General features: G+C 33.5%; 1 pseudogene; it reads left to right on the top strand.

Annotated features, from left to right (window-relative positions):
- The first annotated feature begins 243 nt into the window (after window positions 1-243).
- LOC149550103 (AP-1 complex subunit mu-2-like) lies at window positions 244-4,030 on the top strand (annotated as a pseudogene).
- The last annotated feature ends 5,395 nt before the right edge of the window (window positions 4,031-9,425 follow it).

Here is a 9,425-nt window from a genome sequence, read left to right as displayed (position 1 = left end):
TTTAAAACTATGGAAAGAACACAAGAAACTATAGTTTCTGTTGACTCATCTGTGCTATGTGCATCATGAAGTTAAAAATTACAATGTTTTACAAAGAAGCTTCTCAGATATGGAATATTTACATAGAGGTATGCAAATTACTTAAAGGCCAATGTCACATAAATTACATTGTCTTGTATGAATATATTCATTAAAATGTACCGCCCTCTCTTATATCTTGTCTCTTATAAGGCTAAATTGGCCATGTGTGAGGATGGTTTCAACATATGTGTTTTGACAAGTTTTTTGATGGAATTACATGGATAGGGTGATCCCACATTACAAAATCTAGTACTCTATGACAATGGGGTGACTTACATGTTCATTCAACATAACAATATCTACCTTATGGTAGCATCAAGACAAAAACTCTAATGCAGCTAGCTTACTATTATTTTTACATCAAGTTGTGGATGTAAGTTCAACAATCTACACTTCTCATTCACAATTTATTTCTTGTCCAAGGCTCTATTTTCAATTATTAAATGGAACACTGCATTTAGGGAACTTACTGAACCTATAGAGCCAGGGATTCTAGCGTATGCATATAATTCTTTTATTTTTAGCTATTGCATGCATAGTTAGGTGTTATTATAGTAATCAAGAGTTGTTAATGTTCCTCTTTGTTTTCTGCTATGATTAGTGTGTTGCAAAAATTGATTCACATGTCAACTTTAGGTTCAGTTTTGGATTGTCATGTGTGTTATTTATGTAGGTATTCAAGCACTATTTTGAAGAGCTAGAAGAAGAGTCTTTGAGAGACAATTTTGTCATTGTTGTGAGTGTACACATCTATTTTTAATCTAAGCCACAAAGGGTCGAGGGTTCAAAATTCCTTGTAATGAACTATTTGAGAATATTTTATCACGAACTTAAAATTTAAAATATGTGTATATCATTTCACCACTTTTATTTCTCATTGTGCAATATGAACTACTAGATGAAATAATGGATTTTGGGTACCCTCAATATACAGAGGCAAAGATTCTTAGTGAATTCATCAAAATGGATGATTATAGGATGGAAGTCACTCAGCGACCTCCAATGGCTGTTACAAATGCAGTTTCCTAGTGAAGTGAAGGAATACAATACAAAAAAAAATGAGGTTGAAGGCTAATCCAGATTTAACTTTATGCTTTGCTTGAATATGGCAATTGATATTTAACTAATTTTGTGCTTTTAATTTGTTATTAAAGGTCTTTTTGGATGTAGTAGAAAGTGTAAATATTCTTGCGAGTAGCAATGGGCAAATAGCGCGATCTGATGCGTTTGGAGCGCTGAAGATGAGAGCGTACTTGAGGTAGTTTTTTCCTACCCCATGCATAATCTTATTATTGAGTTCTTTTAGAAATAAAACTAATAGACTACAAAGAGGAAACATGGAACTGTTTCCCATAATCTTTGCTAAGTTGAAACACTATAAACTCCAGCTAGGTTCATGGAGAACATTATAATGTTACTGCACACATATTTTCTTAAATATGTACCCTACTTGTGGAACGCCTTGAAATAGGACAAACCCCATTTTCTAAGCTGAAAGGCCCATGCATGCTTATACACAGCTAAACGAATAGACATATATTATGAGAACGAGATTGGCGCATGAGAGTTTAGATAATAAACATCTTGTGTTTAACTTTATGTGGTAGAATTATGAATTACCATCAAACAAAGAATCTAAAAATTGTCCAACTTTTATAAGTACAAATATTATGTTCATATTCATTGTTAAGATTTAATAAATAACAATTTTTTGGTCATGAGACAACCAACTTTGTTGCTGGATACTTGCATTTCAATAGATTACATGCTTCAGCGAGAATAAAACAAATATAGAAGAATAATGAACTGTGGTGGATGATTGAATAGAGTCCAATTTCTTGGAGAGTTTAGAGTGAAAAATTAAAAGTCAAATTATAATGACCAAATGTTGAAGTTTAGATTATGTTGCACTGGGTCCCATACCCAGACCAGGTCCAATTCGTATAGTTTTGTAGGCCTTCCCCAGGTCTATAATAGATGTATCTAGAATAATTTGGTCAGGACACCTGTGCCCTTGCCATATCAAGGCTGAACTTGGATCCCCACAACCGATCTTGGAAATAAAACAGTATGAAAAATTACAAAAAAAGAATAAAATACTAATATGTATATATCTTTAGACGTTTTATATAATTATTGAGTGTTGGAAGTAGTTTGACCACTAATGATTTCTTTGTTTTATACATATGCCATAAGTATTAAACCTTTATAACTTTTGATTTAATATTTGGCATTGAATTATTGATTGTGTTTCATGGTTAATTTAGCTTGTTTTGTGCAAAATGTGGTTGTTTCTAATTTTTATTTATTTATAATGTACTTTTAGCATGACTTCTGAAATGTTACATAGCTAGTTGTTAATGACAAGTGTATTTTGATTCACTTTTTTTTAGCGGAATGCCAGAATGCAAACTTGGACTCAATGACAGGGTGCTACTAGAAGCTCAAGGCAAAGCATCAAAGGGTAAAGCAATTGATTTGGATGATATCAAGTTTCATTAGTATGCAAACAAGCTCATTTTCTTATTCAATTCCTTAAACTATCAATTTTATCTTATATTAAAGTGCTTGCAAATTCCTTTGATGTTGTACTTGGTCTTTTTTTTCCCTTGAAAAGGTACATGTTAATTTATATTTCTTCTGTCAGGTGTGTTCATCTTGCTCATTTTGAAAATGATAGAACTATATGCTTCATACCTCATGATGGGACTTTTGATCTTATGAACTATAGACTTAGCACACAGGTTTGTTCATATATTCAAGAGAATGCAGTTGTTGTCAAATCTTTGAAGTTCTGTTATGAAGGATATCCTTCTAAAGTAGGTTTCATATCATGTGTTTTTATTAATTTGCAGGAAAAGCCATTGATATGGGTTGAAGCTCAAGTAGAAAAGCATTCAAGAAGCTGGGTAGAATATTTGGTGAGAGCACGTGGCCAATACAAAGATCGCAAGTTTCAAATTATCTCTCTAGCTTATGTATGCCTAATTTAGATTTGATTTATCTACTGTTTAGATAGATCTTTCTAACATGTTAGCTTCAGGGAATGGTTTAAGTATGACAGATATTTCTGTGTATTTGCTAATTTGTCTCATGGTTTTCTTTAACTTTGTAGTACGGCAAAAAATGTTGAAATTGAATTGCCAGTACCAGCTGATGCATCTACACCTCATGTACGCACATCAATGGGTACTTCTGCATACTCCCTAGAGAGGGATGCTTTTCTTTGGAAAATAAAATCATTTCTTAGTGGAAAGGTATCTTGCAAATTTCATTGGTTTTCTTGTTCAAAGATGGTTAATAATACCATGGTTCTGGACCCTGATGTTTTAATTTCTTGATTGACTTATTGTGTGGGTTTTGATTTGTGAATACATATTGAGGGCTAAATTTAGCCTTTCTAGCATAACTGTTGAAGAAGCAACCCCAGAAAAGTGAGCACCTATTCGTGTCAAATTTGAGATACCATATTTTATTGTATTAGGAATTCAGGTCATTTCTTAACTTTAGTTTACAAATGTAGATTATTGCTTTTGCGAGTATCATTAGCTCATTACCATGATTTATAACTTATCTAAAATTTGAGTCATTTTAGGTTTTTTTGGATTGAATCCATTAAATTCATCACGGCGTTGGACCCTTTTGTGTGTTCACTTCTATATTTCTGATGAGAAAAAGCTCATTGCTTATATTTATATTGGCCTCAGTGAAAATCATTATGCTTTTTAAATATTTAGCTCCACAAGTAAATTGATGCATTGAATAAATGGTTGAGAATTTACATTTTGTTCATTTAGATTTAGGCTACTACTTTATAACAACTTTCTTTTGTTGTAATTCTTTACTGCAGGTCAGGTATCTAAAAATCATTGAAAAGAGTGGATATAAAGCATTTCCATGGGTGAGGTACATTACAAGGGTAGCTGAATATGAACTAAGAATGATCTAGACTAGTGATAACTAAGAAATGTTGTAAACAAGAGAGAATGTGGTATTTGATCATTCTAATGGCTTATTAAGTTGTTTTCAATTTCTAAATGAAGGATCAAGCAGAAGGATGTTATTTGATTATCCACCTAATAGCTGTGTCTTGTTAAAAACCCATCACAAATTTGGTTTTACTATGTTCATCATTCTTTCTTTTATATATTTTGATTGCTTTCAGCTATAGTTTCTCGATCTCACCTAATTTACTCTCTAAGGGAAAAAAAATCTTTGGAATGAACTTTGCTTTAGCATTGGGTGGGAGGATATAGAGATTAGTTACAGTCGATTGTTTCAGCCACTGATCATCAGAATTGAGGTCAACCAATAACCTTCTCTCCCCCTTCTCTAAATATATGTATTGTGATATCATATTATGATCTAAACAACTGCTTAAAAGATAACATATTCTATTTATTTCATGCAGGCAAAGAAAGTGTACAATCAGGCTATTTATTTTAAGAAGACTCTCAAATGTCAAAGTGAACCGATGTCTTAGTTGGAATGCATTGCAACCTCTGCAGTAAGTACATAAAATTATTTTAATTCCTTTTGCCATGACTCAAGTTTTATTTACAGATGAATTTTAATGTTGGTTGTAATTTACTATTTGTTTGATATGTGGAAAGTGATGTAAATTTAATAGAAGTATTTGTATGATAATTTTAGGTAAGTGCAACAATCAAAGTGAAAGCTTCTGTCATAGCAGTATTTACAACATCCAGACAAATTGCAAAGTAATTATTTTCTTATTCTACATTATATATTCCTTGGACATTTGAAACTATCGAATTTGGGAAATTGGTGATAAGTTACAATTTGGTTTCATTTTTGCCACTATTGAGGTTTGGTTATCATAATCATTAGCTCATAATGTAGGCAATTTTGTCAATTCTAGATTTATCTATTGCCATGCCAATATGAATTTGATTTTTTGATATTCAGATAACATATCTACAAATTTTGATTCTCAGCACAATATTTATGTTTTATTTGCCCCAGGTTAATTACTAAGTACATGCCTACTATGCCAGTAATTTCTTTTGTCATCTAAAGATTGACAACAAATCAACTGAGATGGGGCTTTACGGGTGCATTTCAAGTATGCTATACATATTATTAAAAAAGAAAGTTGTTCTATTTTTCTTCTACCTGAGTGACATGGATTAAAAATCAAAGCAGCTTTATTATTCTGTGTAAGTTTTTGTTCAAATCATTCAAGTAACATTAATTAAATAAAAAATGATGAGATCAATACGCACATCTCAGAAAATTATGATGTTGCTTTACTGGCATTAATATCTAGAGATATTTTTGATCCAATTACATATATCGATGTATTCAATCTAATGCCACATCATTGCAATATTTCTTCATAATATTTGTTTTCATTGAACCTTCCCAATTTTACTGGCTTTTGCTTCCATGGTTTCACTACTTCTATATTTGTATTTGTATAATCAGTTTCACTACATGATATTGTAGTGCACAAAATATATATTGCACATTCCTAGTCCACCATAGCTAGAAAAGTGTGTGCATGTTCAAGAGATTGTTCTATCATAGTTTATCCTTATAAGAAAGCCTTTGAAAAGATAAATGTAAGGGATCAATTTTAGCAAAATTGTCAGTACTCAATGATTTTAGCAACATAATTATAACATATTAAGGCCTGAGAAGGAGTGAGGCAAAGGGAGGAGACAAGGGAGGTGAAGCTTCCAGCTACGTCATTCTCAACTACCTCGAATATCAAACAAAATCAAACCTCTTAAACCCTGCATAACTTCATTTGGTCACATCTTATATTTGAGTAGGATGGTGTCTTATTGGTGCTCTTTCCATTATTTCATGATATATTATTATCAGGCTATCCAATCGGCTATAGGACAAAGATGATTCTTGAACAATCGAATTAGCAATATGGTCGATCTGCATTGCATTTGGACACTTAGTTTGAGGTTCATCTCATTGATTCCCATTCATCACAAGATCTTTATCTGATTAGACCTCAATAGAAAACATTGAGATTTCTCGAGCCCCAAGTCCAAATCGTGTAGGCTTCAATCTCCACATATCATAAAGCTTGTATATAGAGTTGAGCATTCTCACACCATCTGAGAGCTGATGCAAGTGCTAGGCTTTATGATATGTGGAGATTGAAGCCTGCACGATTTGGGCTTGGGGCTTGGGAAAGCTCAATGTTTTCTATCGAGTTCTAATCAAATAAAGATCCTATGATAAATGGGAATCGATGAGATGAACCTCAAACCAAGTGTCTAAATGCAATGTAGATCGACCGTATTGCTAATTCGATTGTTCAGGAATCATCTTTGTCCTATAGCCGATTAGATGGCCTGATAATAATATCTCATGAAATAATCAAGGGAGAACTAATAAGACACCATCCTACTCAAATATAAGATGTGACCAAATGAAGTTACGCAGGGTTTAAGAGGTCTTATTTTGTTTGACGTAGCTGGAAGCCAACAATTTTTTTTAATGTTTTACTCTGTCGTCGTCACAATTGCGACAGGAGAGCCGTAGTGGCGATGCCATGTTCTGTCACATCTCATCACAATTGCGACACCAAAATGATGAATTGTGATGGGGTTGCTATAAAGGTAATGCCCCCTTCTATCGCAATGCAATCGTAGCCATCACAATCGCAACACAGAAAGGAATTATTGCGACGGGGTTGTTGTTGGAGTCACTACAGGTGGACACCCCAACTTCTATTGCAAAAACCTTGGAGGCATCACTATTGTGACAGATAACCCACAAATTGTGACGAGGTTGGTGTCACAAAAAATCGGTTGGATTACGACAGATATGCGTCATAATTGCGACGGAGTAGGGTAGACATCGTATTTTGCGACTAAAAAATAGCGACGTCTATTATTGTCACAGTGGTGACACATAGCTGTCGTAATTGTGACACATAGCCATCGCAAATTGATGCCAAATGTATTAGTGCCTAATCACAGAAGGAACAACAATAGGAATGATAGAAGGAATGAAAATGGAAGTAACAACAGTTAGAAAGAAGTTGTCAAGGAACATGTTGAGGAGTTTAAAGAAGCATATGTGAAGGCTTGTAATCTAGAAAGTTCACATACAATATTGGAAGAGCAATTCTTTGATGCACCTAATGGGAAGTTGAATTCATAGATTGTTTGTGGCTCATCCTACCTGAATTAAGAAATTCTAGCAGAGCTAGAGCATCGGTTGGACATAACTGATGTTAGAAAGTGAGTTGGAGTTTGTTCAATTGATTGAAGATAGAAGACATAGTAAGGAAGCTACGGTTTAGTGTATGATCGAAGTAAGCAAGAATTGTAAGGACAAGGTCATTGGTGAACAAAGACAGTATTTAGAGATTGTGGTAGATATGCATTTAATGTGTAGTGCAATTTAAAGTGATTTAAGGATTGCAAGCTATATTTAGTGTACCATTTGTTCATGCAAAGTGTCTTGAGAAAATTGAAGAGCAATTTGATAGCATATTGTGAAGTAAAGTTTGTGAAGCCAAAAGTTGCAGAAGCTCTAAATTGCAAATTTAAGGTATTTTCTTGAGTATTGAATCCATTTTTTGCAATATTTATAGTTAAAGAGAAATGGTTAGTTAGAGAGTATATGATGTGAGTGACAGACCAAGGTATAAGTTCAAGAAACACCCATTTGTTTCTTTATTAGATGATCTTGTAGGCACATTTTCACAAGTTCCAAAAAATGCGTTACACGTAGAAGATATAAGGAGTTATATACATTGTAAGATTGAGAGCATAGGAGATGATGAAATTCACAAGGACTTGGGAGTCATGTGTAATAATGACTTATCCTTGAAGTCTGAATATGCACACCTTGAAGATTTGAATTTAGTGAAGTATATCTTCTACACAAAATTTGATAATCATACCTAAATCATTTTGAGCAGAATACATGATGATATGTTCTAGTTGGGTGATGTAAATATTTTCATTGATAATGACCTAATTCACAAGGTCACAAGATTAAGCAATGAAGGTTGTAATCTTGTTAATGAGAGAAGCATCAAGAAAATGGTTGAAACAAACCTAAAAACTAAGTTTGACGGATGAAATAGGAAAGTTGATCCTATTCAAGATAAAGGAGTTAAGTTGTTGACCAAGATTTTCATGTACAAGTTGAACCATGGATCAAGGGTTAACTCTATACCAACTTGATTTTGTCATGCAGCATATGTGATGGATATTGAAAGAAGGAAAGTAAAATTATGTGACATTATTAGATTGCAACTATTGGATAATATTGCAAAGATAAAGAAAATGAAGAGTGTAGTGTTTATATTTGAGTCCTTATTGACTCATTTATTCTTTTATGTTACAAAGAAGTTTCTTGGAGTAGTTATTTGGGATAGTAGTGAGTGTGCAACGAAGATGGTAACTCAATGCTATAGATCCAATCTTGAGAATGTCAAAGACACTAATATAGATAGAATGATGAAGAACTTTCAGTCTAAGATGAAACTGGGGTATAGAATACCTCCCTATATGGTGGAAAAAATATAAGGATGATTTATTCTTCATGGTGGAGACTGACAACACTTGCATGAAAGCAGTGATACCTAGAATAAAGTTCATTAATCTAATGGGCTATAAGATGAGTGCAAAATTGATAGAAGGGTATGTGCAGATCATACTCAAATCTAAGCAGGACACATAATGTCCTAGATGGGGAACATATGATGAAAGACCAAGGATAGTAGAATCTAAGCTCCATAGAAAAGAGAGCAAGAAGAAAGTAGAAAAATAAATAGATTCCATCCATAATGAGCTGAAGGGAATTGCACTGGAGATGAAGGCCAGTAGGTAGTCTAAATTTTTAGCAACAACACCTATTACAGTAGCGGGACCCTTAAAAGGAGTAATAGTGGCATAACCTTGTGTGTAAGCTCCTATTGCACCATATGTAACAATTGTGCAAGTGTATTCAGTGAGAGACAGCTATGAACAATCAAGGAGGCAACCAGAGGTGGAGGATCCTATTGCATAGAGGAAGTCAAGAAGATTGGTGAAGGTTAATCAAGAACCTACACCACAAGAAAAGAAAAGGTTCAAGTAGACCACCAACAGACCAGATTTATTATAAAAAATAAAAATAAAAACCATGCAAGTTAGCAGTTCTGAGAGTTCAGAAGATGATGACGATGATAAACCTATTGAACAAGATGCCCAGGAAACTAAGATAACTACAAGCAAAAAGGCATGGAAACCAAAGGTAGAGGATTTGAACATGCATATTATAAATAATGACAATTTTGTTTAGTTAAATAAATTTTATAGCATGTATAGTAATATGGATAGGAGGCAGTTAGAGAATGC

Source organism: Cupressus sempervirens, chromosome 7, assembly GCF_028749045.1.
Source record: "Cupressus sempervirens isolate cs-2001-9-10 chromosome 7, ASM2874904v1, whole genome shotgun sequence".
Lineage (NCBI taxonomy): Eukaryota > Viridiplantae > Streptophyta > Pinopsida > Cupressales > Cupressaceae > Cupressus > Cupressus sempervirens.
The sequence above is the reverse complement of the archived record's forward strand: the minus strand, read 5'-3'. Positions and strand labels throughout refer to the sequence as shown.